The sequence below is a fragment of the Camelus dromedarius genome, chromosome 14, assembly GCF_036321535.1.
Source record: "Camelus dromedarius isolate mCamDro1 chromosome 14, mCamDro1.pat, whole genome shotgun sequence".
NCBI lineage: Eukaryota > Metazoa > Chordata > Mammalia > Artiodactyla > Camelidae > Camelus > Camelus dromedarius.
In genome coordinates this window covers 19,920,537-19,934,307 of record NC_087449.1, presented here as the reverse complement: position 1 = coordinate 19,934,307, position 13,771 = coordinate 19,920,537, and the positions used below count along the sequence as shown (strand labels likewise).

Sequence of the window (13,771 nt, the reverse complement as noted above, 5' to 3'; positions counted from 1 at the left end):
CTTCCCCAGAGGGTAGGAGAATCATTTTGGACGGAATCAGCATACTGGGTTTCAAATGAACTAATGCTGTACAATTAAAGGGTGGCTGCATGCTGGTGCTCCTCCAGGGAAAAGATGCAGATTATTTAAAAATTTCATTTCTAAAGCTCTGCTTTTTTGTGGGCTTCCTCTCAACCTGCAATTGGGAACTCTTAGAATTCTTCACCACACATTCTTAAAGTCTTTTTAAAATGTGGGTTTGTCTTATTATTTCTTTTAAACTAAATCTGAATTTTTTATTACTAGAATAATTAATAAGCATTAAGAAAATTTACAAAATACAGAAAGTTATGAAAAAAACCCTATAATTCCCCTATCCAGAGAAAGCAGCTATTTATATTTTGATGTATTTAAGTATTTTTTAAATGAATACATTTATAAGTATCTTATTTTACAAAGATAGGGTAATCTATTAAGCCTTCCAAATATTGTAAAAAATTTATGAGACAAAAAAATTTGCTCACCATCAGATTCTACAAGGATTAAGTTGTTAGCCATTGCAGTCATTGACCAGCAGTGCACCCTGAGTGGAATTCAGGATGAAAAACAGGATGAGGCCCTCTGTGCTTTAGAAAAACAGGCGTCTTAGATAGTTAGATGTCTATTTCAGGAAGAATTTTAATGAACCAGATTCTTGCACCCTTCCATACATAGAAAGGCACTATCTGTTCCTTGTGACTAGCTTGGATGTATGCCTGACTGCACGCATTCCCTAGCCATAGTCACATATATGTGACTCCTGTATCTCTTTGGAGCTGTTCTCTCAGAGCTACTGAGAGGCTATCTCCTGGGCTATAGTCATCAGTGAGACCCTAAATAAAACTCAAGTCACAGTTCTTATGTTGTGTACTTTTCTTTCAGTCGAGAATATCTTAAAACAGCATATTCAAAATTTAAAAACAAGTAACCAATGTGGATTATTCTGTTGATTTTAATTATTTAACACTATATCCTGAGCAGTTTTACTTGTCAGTAAGTATTCTCTGACACTATTATATGTAAAGGCTGTATAACATACCATTATATTTATGTATCAGAATTTACTTAACTAATTTTCCATTGTTGGACATTAATTTTTAGCTATTCTAAACCAACATTATATATATATTTTGTATTTACCTGTGATTATTCCCTGAGGATTAATTTAAGATCTGATATTCTGGAACAAATGTGGCATATACATTTTTAAAACTTTAATATTTAGTCTCAATTTTTCCATAATTATTTAAATAGTTTATTCCACCACCTACTGTGCCTAACTAATAAGCTTGTTTCTCTGTACAACTTCAATGCAACTAGTTGATACTTCTTCCTCCATTATGTAACAGTTACATGACTTAAAAAGAATTTACCCCACCTTGGACACCAAGAATGGGTTCTGAATGCTTTCAGTCAATTATCAAACTATCTTCTTTGCCACAATGATTGCTTTAGGCCAAGAATGGTCCCTGAATCCTTAACTCAATTGTCAAACTGTTAGTTCCCTTGCCAAAATGATTGGTTTAGGCATGGGCATTTAATACAGGACTAATCCAATTGGAAATCGCCATTTCCCTGGCCCTAGTGATAAGTTAAGGATTGGACATGTGACCTAAATTTGTTCAATCAAAATAAATGCTAGGGCTGAGCTCATTGAAGAGATATCTCTTTTTTTTTTTCTGAATGATGTGGTGCAAAGCCTACCCCTGGAATTACTATAGCCACTTTGCCTCCAAGAGGGTAGCCATCTTTAAAACAATGCTGATAAATAGACCAAATCCAAAGAATTAAAGAGAATTGGAGCTTGATTACTGATTAAACCATGCCTGAAAGCAAATTTATCTCTGGAATTTAAAATTCTTAAGGGTTCACTAATTTTCCATTGTTTTTAGGCTATTTTGCATCTATTTTCTGTTATTTGCTACCAAAAACATTTGCGCTAACACATCTATGTACTATTTTTTAAATAAAATATATATACTCATAAAGAGGCAGAAAGGTAGTTTATTGCTGTTTTCGTTTGTATTTAGTTGATTATATGCTAGACTGAGAATTTTTATACAGTTATTGGTCATTTTTATTCCTTGTTTATGAATACCTTCATATTCAGTGCTCATTTTTAATAATTATGTTTTCATGTGTTTCTTCTTACAGAAAAATAGGACAGAACTTCTAGACTTACCTATTGAAACATTTTTCCATATTGGTTATTTGTCTGTAAATTTTGAATATTCTGTTTTAAGCTACCCAGAAGTCCTAAGTTTTTGTATATTGAAATCTGTCACTTTGTCTTTCAGATTCTGCTTTTATTCATACTCCTAAAGAATCCTTCTCCACTCTAAAATCAGAGAGCTATTTACTTACATTTTCCTCTAGTTATATATTTTATTACTTTTCTTCACACTTAAATCTTTCATTAATTTGAAAAATATTTTGGTGTTTGATTTATGGTAGGACTATACTTTCATCCAAATAATGAAAGCAACTAAGTATTTGAGGCAAATAATCTTCAAATATGAAAATACCAAGAAATTATTTGTTGTTTCATTTTCCTTAAACTTATTCCATGGAAGATAGGAAAACTTTTTCTCATTGGTTTGTTATTCAAGGTGTGATGTTTAAAAATCCATTTTTATAAAGCAACTTTCAATCTAAATTATCTTCTTTTGCCTATCTACGGGTATTGGTGCTTTGTCTAAGATTAGATGTCTCTAAGATTACTTTTTTTTTTTTTTTTTAAAGAAAGGAGCTTGCCTTTATCTGTCAAGTCCTAATACAAAAGGCCTAGCAACTGGCTGACTGTGTCCTATAAATATGTTTTACTGACACTTTGTAGTGTATATTCAAACAGGAAGTGGAGAACCAGGAACTGAAAAAAAAAATAGTCACCCTAAATCCGCTGTTCAGAGATTAACATCAACAAAAAGGACCATGACAGTTTTTTACTTTTTCTTTGAATTGCCATCTTTTATGTTCTGACCACATAGAGAAGGGAAAAGAAATTTAAGCCTTATGGGGACTTTTCAGGTGAAAAGATTTTAGAGGACTCTTGTACAGAGCAGCTTAATGAGGTAAAAAAGATTTAGGCCATCTCCGAAGACCTGCAGTGAAAACAAGAATGTGGCAATAATTTAGAGTTTGGGAGCCTTTTAGAAGATTTATATAAGGGACCCCAGGGCTGATACTGTCCCACTGCCTTAGGACTGTCTTTGTCTAAGTGGACCAAATGGATACTGCTTCTGCTTTGGATTCGTAAGCCTGTAGGCTAAGTGGATTCCACTGTGTGTTCTCCAGAGTTTAAGGATCCTTATGGAAATGATAGTTCAATATAAATTTGAGAAAATAAATAGAACTTGGCACAAAGTTTCACTTGGATGCTTGAAAGCTTTTTATACATTTTTATAATATGGGCCTCTAATGTGTATATATATCAAGAAACAGAACTAGGAACAAAGAGTGGGGGCTACACCAATGATTTTGCCTTCTAAACACCATTTGCATCCATCCCACCTATTCATTTATGTGACTGCTGCCTCAGTTTAGTCCAGGGGTCAGCCAGCTTCTTCTGAAAAGGTCCAGATACTGAATGTTTTAGTCCTTGTAGGCCATATGGTCTCTGTTGCAATTACTCAACTCTTACTGTTAACAGCATGAAGACAACTATAGATAATATGTAAACAAACTTTTGTGGCTGTTTTCCAATAGAACTTTATTTACAAAAGGAGGTGGTGGGCCAGATTAGACTTATGGGCTATGGTTTTCTGATTCCTGATTTAGAATATCTCTCATCTGAGTTGTTGTAATGATTTCTTTTTCTTATGATCAGTTCAATTCATATCAGTTCACTTCATTTCAGTTCCATAAACATTTATTGTGTTAGACACTCACAATACAAGGATAAAGAAGGCAAAGTTACTGCCCTTAAAGAGCCAAGAGCCCAGAGGAAACATGGATGTGGAAGCCCCATAACATTAATGTAATGAGGTAGGATTGCTCTGTGCATTGCTGCCAAAATGGGCTTTGGTAAAAGAGATGATCATTTCCCTTTTCTGCTAAAGTACTTTTAGTGGTCTTTTACAGCATCATCATCACAAGTCCTCAATGAGATATGTAGGGTTTTCATTATCTGGCTATCTGGCCTATAATCATCTTTCTAGATGCATCTTTTTAACTTTCTACTTCCATAGCTTAAATCCTAACTACAGTAAAACTTAGTACCACCTATGGCAACCACACATACCATTCTGCTCTTTTACACTCTGTGCCTTTGCAAATGCTGTCCTGGAATGACCTCCTCAATCACCCACATCCAACAAGAGGAAGGCTTTTCTATCTAAGCTGTCCAAGGATTGTAACTGAAGAAAAGAGTGTGATGGTGAGTTCTTTCTCACTGGAATCAGGGGTTGGTTAAACACTTGGCAGGGGTATCGGATGTTTTTGGGGCCCTACCCAGATTCCTTTAATGGGACTTCTGGGTACTACAGGTATTGGTTGTTTAATGCACATACCTGCATGCTTACTCTGAGGATTTCCCTAACCTGATAGGAGCTACCTTGCCTGCAGATTCCAGGGAGGTTATACACTTCCCTTTTTCCTTCCCCCAGATTCCAGCAAATGACTTTCTGATGTGGGGTGTAAATAGCCAAGTCCCTTTGTCTCTGGGTAGGACGAATTCTCTGATGTAATTCCTGCACCAGGTCTTACCAGGGGAATCAGGCTGAGACTGGAATTCTAAAACCACATCTATATTAGTTGAGAATTTCCTCAATAAATTCCTTGCAGAAGAATCCTTTGAAGGGTACTGAGATTGAATGACTTTTAAAATCTCTTATTAATCTGCATGATTCTGGATATAAAAGGAAGTCTTCATACTCCAATCCTATCTCTATTAATTCTCTATCACTCCAATCCTACCTCTGTCACTTACAGTGTCACCTTAGGCAACCTTTGCAGTCTCTCTAATTTTCAATTTTCTCATTAGTAAAATTGGGATAATAATCAGATCTACCTCAAAGAGTTGTGAGGATTAAAAAAGGTAAATGCCACAGTGTGTGGCACTTAAAATACACTCAGAAACATTAGATATTTTTATTATCATGGTCATAAACATTATTATAAACATTATTATATTTTCCCCAAAGAGAAAATATGAAGGCAGTATTTTTTAATGTATTTTAAGACGATAAGAAAATTACCTGAGTAAAGTAATGGGAACTATGAAAAATCCATACACTTGGTGAACATATTTGATTTCTTCACCAAGGGTGGCTTTGTCTATGTGCTCTTAGCCTCACACACAGTAGGTGTTTAGTAACTGTTTGTTGATGAATATAGAGACATGTTGGACTAAAAAAAGACTTGAATTTTGGGTGTTCAGTAAGTCTTAAACAAAAGGTTAAACCAAAGATAATTGAATTTAAGAAGTTAAAAAGGAATATCCATGATTTATGTAAAAAAATAGTGCATTCCAATATGTCTATTCTAGTTGTGTTACACATATGTGACCCGTTAGTCGTAGACTTTGCCATAGTCTAGGTTACATTTCCTTGAATGCCCAGATAACAGCAGCCTGATGCTCAAACCCACCTGAAATCACAAGTCCTGCCATTTTACCAGAGTCCCAGCCCAAGTCATTTCCTGGAATCCTTGAGGAGTTTATTCACATGCTGCACAGATCCATCCTGGACATTTTTTGCTATTTCATCCAGGTACCTGATTGCTCCAATCTTCTGCAAGTTCCTTACTGGGGTTTTGAGAATGGCTCTTTGTATGCCGCTATTCTCCCCTCAACTTACATGTCCAACTCAGGTTTATGGAAGGTTTAGGGATGACAGGAAAGAATAAACAACTGTGGCAGGTTGTATTTTCCTAAAGTGGCACACTATCCCCAAAGACACACCATGCCATATGCTTGTCTCACAAAGTGATTGTATTGATTTTTCTGTTGCTATGTAATAATTTACCAGAAATGTAGCGTAGTGGCTTAAATCACCCTCATTTATTATCTCAGTTTCTGTTGCTGAAAAGCCCAGGCATGGCTTAGCTGGGTTTTCCGCTTGAGCGTCTCAGCAGGCTGCTACAATCCAGGTATTGACTGGGCTGCATTTTCCTCTGGAAGCTTCACTGGAAAGGGTCCACCTCCAAGATTCCCCAAGTGTTTTTAGAGGTATCTTACAACTGTAGCAATGAGGCCTTCAGTTCCCACAGGCTGCCTGCAGTTACTTGCCATGTGGACCTATCCATAGGCAGTTTACATCACAGCAGCTTGATTCCTCAAGGCCATCAACATAATCTCTCTTTCCAGTCTGCCAGCATAGTTTTGGCAATAACATCCTATCATCTTTGTCATATTACATAATGTATTAGTCAGGGCAAGATGCCATAACAAAATACCATAGGCTAGGTGGCTTAGACAACAGAAATTCGTTTTCTTACAATTCTGAAGGCTGGAAGTCCAAGATCAGGGTGCTACCATGGTCATCTTTAGTAAGGACTCTCTTCCTGGCCTTCTCGTCCTGGCCTGTAGATGACAACCTTCTTGTGTGTTCACATAGAAGAGTGAGAAAGAGCAAGCTCTCTGGTGTCTCTTTTTATAGGAATACTAATCCTATCATAAAGGTTCTACTGTAATACCTACTTACCTCCCACATACCATCGTGAGTTAGAGCTTTAACGTGTGAATTTGGGTGGAGCACACACTTTGACCATAACATATTAAAGCAATACCTTTGGAGCAGCAACGTAATACCACCTTTGCCTTATAACACAATCTAAACAAAGGAGTGACATTCTGCCACCTTTCCCCTTTTCCGTTGGTTGGAAGCAAGTTGCAAGATTTGCACTCACAGGGAAGAAATTACACAAGCACATGTGTCATTGGGTCCCCTGAGAGTGTGTCCACTATAGCAATATTGACACACTCTTCCATCAGGAGGTGGGGTCCATTATATTTGTTCCCTTTGAATATAAGTCCTTCCTTGTGACTTGCTTCTAATCATCTTAGAATGAAATAGAAGTGATGGTATTCCTGACAGTTCTGAATGGAGGACTACCTCCATATTAAGAAGAAGTTGTGACTTGCCTTGTAATAAATAAGAATTATGAAATTCAGCAAACAATCCGTATTCTTCAACTGAATTACTCCAGATATGTATTTGCCATTGGCAAAGCTTTAAACTTTAAAATGTAGTTTCCCAGGAATTTTTCTTCATTTGTTTAGAAGTGGATTGTCACTTTGTCACCTGTCTCTTAGACCACTTTTCTTGAGTAGTTTCTGAAACCACTGAAAGTATTGTTTAAATTGTTCATCCTTGTTTATCTTACCCTCAAAACAGGGCCCCAGGGGGTACTCGGAAGGAAAAAAAAACATGTCTCTTATATTCTTTTAAGTCACTGAATCATCTGTTTTTTGCAGCTGTAATGTGGTCAATTGAAAATGGGTTTAATAAATGTCCTATGCGACACTAGCTGCCTAGCAAGATTTACTCAGGGGACTAACACTCAGAGTTTGAGAACCTTTCAGGACTCATTAATATACATTTGATGGAGACATGCCCAGTGACTTCAGTATGCCTATAGGGGATTTGCATATTATAGAGTTGAGGGACTGTCTTCCGGGAATTATCGTCTGGTCCTCTTCTTGGCAATATTGGCTTCTCTTAGGGTCACTGCCAAAGAGGACCTTTCCATTCTCGCAAGCCTTCTTTGTTTTTGCAGAATGTGAACCGTTTTGATTAAGTATGCAGCTCTCTGTTTCAGACAGACCTCTGCACTCCCTTGTTAGGAAAACTACAATCCTCTCTGAGGATTGCTGGTCCTATCATTTGTCAAAAAGTGAGATCCTGACTGGTTCAAACACAGTAGTCCTTGTAGTGAGCGTGGAGTTGTGACTTGCATCACAATGAAGAATAGCATTGAATATCCTTGCTGCAGATATTTTCTAGTAAGGAATCAGTCATTTAGATGCTAAATTTTCATTTTATCAGTCCATTTGTGTATTTTACCTACAAAGCCTTTTTACAGGTGGAGGGTGGTGGTGGCAGTGGTGATCAGGAGGATAGCATCCTTTCCTTTTCCTAACACTCTAGATTTTTGACTAACCTGAAGATCCTTGAGAGACAGGTTTAAGGTTTTTGCAAATGCAGAAGCTGTTTCAGCAAATTAAACAAAATTAATCAGTCCTTAACAGAAAATTTTTCTTATTCAAAAGAAAATCTCGCCCTTTTTGGTCACTTGGCATAAACCTTCTCCTTTGTAGGAGAAAAGTCTGGTTTAATTCAACGGTTTTCTTTTTTCTGCCTTTCTTCTTCCCATTTGGTCATTTTTCACTCAAGCTTCAGTATGCCATGTATAGTCATCTCATCATTTCTACCTTCCTTAATTTCTCCAGAGGTTTAGTTGCTTCTTCCTGAATTGTCACATGTTCCCATAGGAGGGACCGATCTCCATTATAATGCTTAACACAGTATATTGTAATTATCTCTTTATTGTGTTTCTTTTTCTCAGTAAATTTGAACCCAAATGTCAAGGACTATGTCTTTTTCCCACATTTCGGTAGCTAGCACTTAGGTAATGGTATATGGTTCTTAAATGTTTCTTAGAGGAAAAAAGTCCTTCAGTGTAAAAGACTCTGGCAGATTATTTGCCTCCTGACACAGAAGTTTATCCTATAAGCTTCTACCCTTTACAGTAGATTTCCATGCCCAGGTGTGATTCATTTCAGTTTTTTCTGAGTGTGGTTGGAATTTTTTTCTATGTACATTGTTGGTTTCTTATCCAAATATAATTAACTGGCAGCACAATTAACATTAATATCAAAATGAATAATTAGGATGACCTTTACAAATGATGTTCAGTGATCCAGTTGCCACTCTGCCTTTATTTTTGTTCCTAGTGGATCTTGTATTTATAATGTAAATACTGTAAACTCCATCAAGGGGGGACACTGGAAGAGGAAGCAAGTGCTCTTAAATTCTTGACACAGAAAAGAAAGGTATAGGCTAAGATTGCATGTTTTCTTTGGACATCGCATAGTGCACTATGTTATCATCAATATCTCAGACATAAAGTGCTGATCTTATTAAGAAATAATGCAGCATATTATGTTATCTAGCAACTAAGCATCTTTTAAATTCTGTAGACAGCTCTTCAGTAATCAGGTGTCTGAAAGAATTTGTAAAAGATGTAAGACATTTTTCACCTCTTATTCTTTCTTTGTTGCTCCAAAAATTGATCTAAAATACAAGATAATATAATTTTTTTTTTAAAAAGGATTGATGAAGTTTAGGGTAAATCTGTTGCTAAATCATGCTTTTTATATTTTGCTATGAAAAGGATGTTATTTTCATGGGAATCCACTTTTATTTTCATTTTGGTTTAAGTTGCTGTAGGGCTTCCCTGTTCATGCATGGTTTATTTTGTTTAGGTTTTATTTCATGTCTTAGCAGTTTTGTATACCATTTATTATCTGTCTTACACATTTTGATATTTATAGTGTATCTGAATCAATAAACATCGTCCCAGTTTTGTTGAAGGCTTACTTTATGTATGTAGGCCTACTCTCAGCAACTTAACTCCTTTTGAGAACAGGAATACAGCTTAAATTTGTTTATATTCTAGGCAGTGCTTAATGTAATGCCTGCCCAAAGCAAATATTCCATAACTATCTATTGATTGTTTTAGTCACCTCACCTTTTAAAAGGTGTTTCTAGTCAGAAATGCTATTTTAAACATTATGCCTTCTTTCTTTTCTTTTTTTTAAGCGCTTAGGATGGACTTTTCCTGAGAAGCTATATAATTTAACAGTACATGAGGCCTTGTAACAGTTACAAGGACAATCTCTGGCCTCCCGTTACTTGGGCTCGAATCCTAGCCCTGCTATTTGTTGCTGCAAATACTTTGCTAAACAGATGATTTACCTCTCAGTTCCTCAGTTTTCTTATCTATAAAGTAGAGATAGTAATAGTAACTATGCATGGAATTGTGAGGATTAAAAGAGTTAAAATATATGCAGTGTACTCAGAGAAGGGTTTGATAGAGAAATACGTGCTATATTAATTAGTTTTATCTATATTTATAAGTGAAAACTGTTCTGCAGTTTTGAATATTGAAAGTTAAAGGAACTTTTCAAACCAGAAGGTAAAGAAAATGAGAACATGGTCAGAAGACCTGGCTTTGACCTCTCGTTGTGATACTTCTGAACTGACTTCATTTGTGAAATATATGTGCTCATAACTTCATTACCGATCTTAAAGCTATTTTGAGGATTAGATAGAAAAATATGCTCAAGGTCACAATGAAAATGGTAAAGCACTGTTATTAGCATATTAGTTTATTACTCCTTACAAATGAAACTGCAGTTAACTCTATGGACTTGGGCAAGTTACTTACTTCAGTGCCTGTTTCACATCTGTAATGTATGGATAATAACAGAACCCAGTCATATGATGATTATAAGGATTAAATTAGTTAATACATATAAAAGGTAGAGCAAAGTGCCTCTAAATAATATGTGGTAATAAGCATTAGTTATTATTTTTATACTCATCCAGTAAATATTTGTGATTCAGTAATAGTCTGTGCTTGTTTATAATGATAGCTAGGGGTATTGTTCAAAATACTGACCCCTTCAGAGGACAGTCTATTTAATAAATGGTGTTAAGAAAATGGAATGCAACATGCAAAAGAATGAAAGCGGACCACTGTCTTACACCATACACAAATATTAACTCAAAATGGATTAAAGACTTGAATGTAAGACCTGAAACCATAAAAATTCTAGAAGAAAACATAGACGGTAAGCTCCTTAACATCAGTCTTAATGATTTTTTTTTTCTTAAAGATCTGACTTCCAAAGCAAGGGAGACAGAAGCAAAATTAACCAAATGGGACTACATCAAACTAAAAAGCTTCTGCACAGTGAAGGAAACCATCAACAAAATGAAAAGGCAACCTACTGAATGGGAGAAGATATTTGTAAGTCATATATCCAATAAAGGGTTAATATCCAAAATATATAACAACAAAAAACCCCACAAACAATCTGATTAAAAAATGGGCAGAGGATCTAAATAGACATGTTCCCCAAAAAAACATATGGATGGCCAACAGGTGCATGAAAAGATGCTCAGCATCACTAATTATCAGGGAAATGCAGATTAAAACCATGATGAGAAGCCACCTCACACTTGTCAGAATGGCTGTTATAAAAAAGACAAGAAATAACCAGTATTGGTGAGGATGTGGTGGAAAGGGAACCCTCATAAACTGTTAGTGGGAATATAAATTGGTGGAGCCACTATAGAAATAGTATGGAGGTTCCTCAAAAATTTTAGAAATAGAACTACCATATGGTCCAGCAATTCCATTCCTTGGTATTTTTCCGAAGAAAGCAAAAACACTAATTCAAAAAGATATATGTACTCCTGTTCAATGCAGTATTATTTACAGTAACCAAGATATGGAAGCCACCTAAGTGTCCATTGATAGATAAATGGATAAAAAAGATATGGTATGTATATATATATAATGGAAAACTACTCAGCCATAAAAAGGAATGAAATGTTGCCATTTGTGACAACATGGATGGACTTTGAGGGTATCATGCTATGTGAAATAAGTCAGAGAAAGCCAAATACTGCATGATTTCACTTATATGTGGAATATAAAAAACAAAACAAGCAAAACAAAACAAAACCCAGTCTCATATATACAGAGAATGGATTGGTAGTTGCCAGAGGGAAAGGGGGTTAGTGGAGGGTAAAATGAGTGAAGGGGATTGAAAAGTACTTCCCTTTATGAAATAAGTAAGTTGTGGAGGTGTAAAACACAGCATAGGGAATAAAGTCAATAATATTGTGTTAACTTTGTATGGTGACAGATAGTAACTAGACTTCTTGTGGGGATCATTTCACAATGTATGCAAATGTTGAAGCTCAGTATGTTGTACACCTGAAACTAACATAATATCATATGTCAATTATACAGCAATAAAGAATACACTTACTGTAGGAAAAAAGTACTGACACCTTTTTGCTAAAGGTTTTGATCAGCAGTTTTAAGATAGGTCTGAGAGGATGGATGAGGAACATATCTTTCAGAAAATTCTCAGTTCAATTTTCCTATGTTGACATACATAATGCTTTAAATTCCTTATAGCTGCACTGAGACCTATTATGGGTTATGTTAGTTTTCTTGTCTTTTAGAGGCTTTTCTAGTGATTCTACATAAATGAAAACAAAGAACAAAAGACATTCCCTGTATAGACAAAGGAATATAAATATAAGTTTAGCATATATCATATTCGGGCTTTGTTTTTTTCCCCACTAAGGGAGGATCTTTTAGTTTTGCCCATTGTAATTTGCTTCTACAGGGAAGCATATAAGCCCTTAAAGAAATTGTTTTTTAGTTCAAGATGGTTTCCTGTTTTATGCTCAATATATCTTTATAGAAACTAGTCTTGCTTGAGTAGTCTAAACTCTAAACGGTAATTTTCTAGGGGCTAAGTGCTACCAGTTATGAGATATTTCTTTATGAGTGGCATGAGAAATGTATTTTTGATAATAACAATGAGGCTAATTCTTCTTTTCGAATGGTCTAATTTAAGGCTGTTCTTTTACTTGCCCTCACAACATCAAATCATTCTTATTCTTAACACTTGAAGAATTTGGCAAAATTCATGATTTGTTCTCAAGTCACAGAAATCTGATTATAGAAGTTATGTCTGCTTTCCACATTACCTTGGAAGAATTATTTAGCAGTTCCAGTGGCCTTTGATTCATCTTTGTATTCTTGTCATAATGTGAGTGTCTGGTACCTATTAAATCGCCAGTAAATATTTTATGAAGACTAATAATGGCTTATATTGTACCAAACAGTATGCTAAGTATTTTGTTTGTATTATCTCTTCACTTGATGTGATAGACACTGTTATTATCCTTATTTTACAAAGGAGGAAACTGAGGTACAGAAAGCTTAAGTAACTTGCTTGACCTCTAAGAGCTAGTGAGTGACAGAGACACTGTATTTTTTTTTTTTCATTCCAGAGACTAGCTCTAAAAATCGGCCTTTCGTTAACTTATAACCGAGAGATGAATGACTAAATGTCACCAAGTCAAGTTTTGATTTCTTGGTGATATTACTCCAGGTTAACCTTACTTGTCTCTGCTGAGTTTATAATTTGAATATATCTACTCTAATTATTGATTCTGTCTGCTTTGTGTATCGTCTCTCTTCCACTAAATTATAAATGATTCTAGTGCAGGGACAATGATTTTATTTTATTTTATCAGTTATTTTATCCCTTATTGCACCTACTGTGATGAACTCACCATAGGTGTTTGCTAAAAATTATTGACTACACAGGCAACTGATAGGCATATACAAAAATAAGCAGCAGATGGACAGTAGGAAACAGGTCTCAGTGCTCTCTATTTAAAAGGTTATAGGGAATATTAATCACCATTTAACTTCTTTGGTAAAACCTGATGCAAATTAAAAATTTCTTTTCTTCTTTATTCAGGTGTAATTGACAAATAAAATTGTATACATTTATAGTATACATTGTGATGATTCGATGTACGTATGCTTTGTAAAATGATTGCCACAATCAGGTTAATTAACACATCCATCACCTCACATAGTTACCTTTTTTGTATGTGTGGTGAGAACACTTAAGCTCTACTCTATTAGCAGATTTCAAGTATACAACACATTGTTATTAACTATAGTCACCATGCTGTACTTCAGGTCCCCA

The 13,771-nt window shown here is 35.4% G+C and overlaps 1 long non-coding RNA gene across 1 annotated transcript in view; it reads left to right on the top strand.

Moving 5' to 3' along the window:
* The window catches only part of LOC116156913 (uncharacterized), a 93,810-nt gene extending 82,736 nt beyond the window's left edge, over window positions 1-11,074 (top strand). Inside the window, exon 3 of the long non-coding RNA XR_004140864.2 lies at window positions 10,859-11,074. This is a non-coding gene — a long non-coding RNA (uncharacterized LOC116156913). The remainder of the gene's footprint in view (window positions 1-10,858) is intronic.
* The last annotated feature ends 2,697 nt before the right edge of the window (window positions 11,075-13,771 follow it).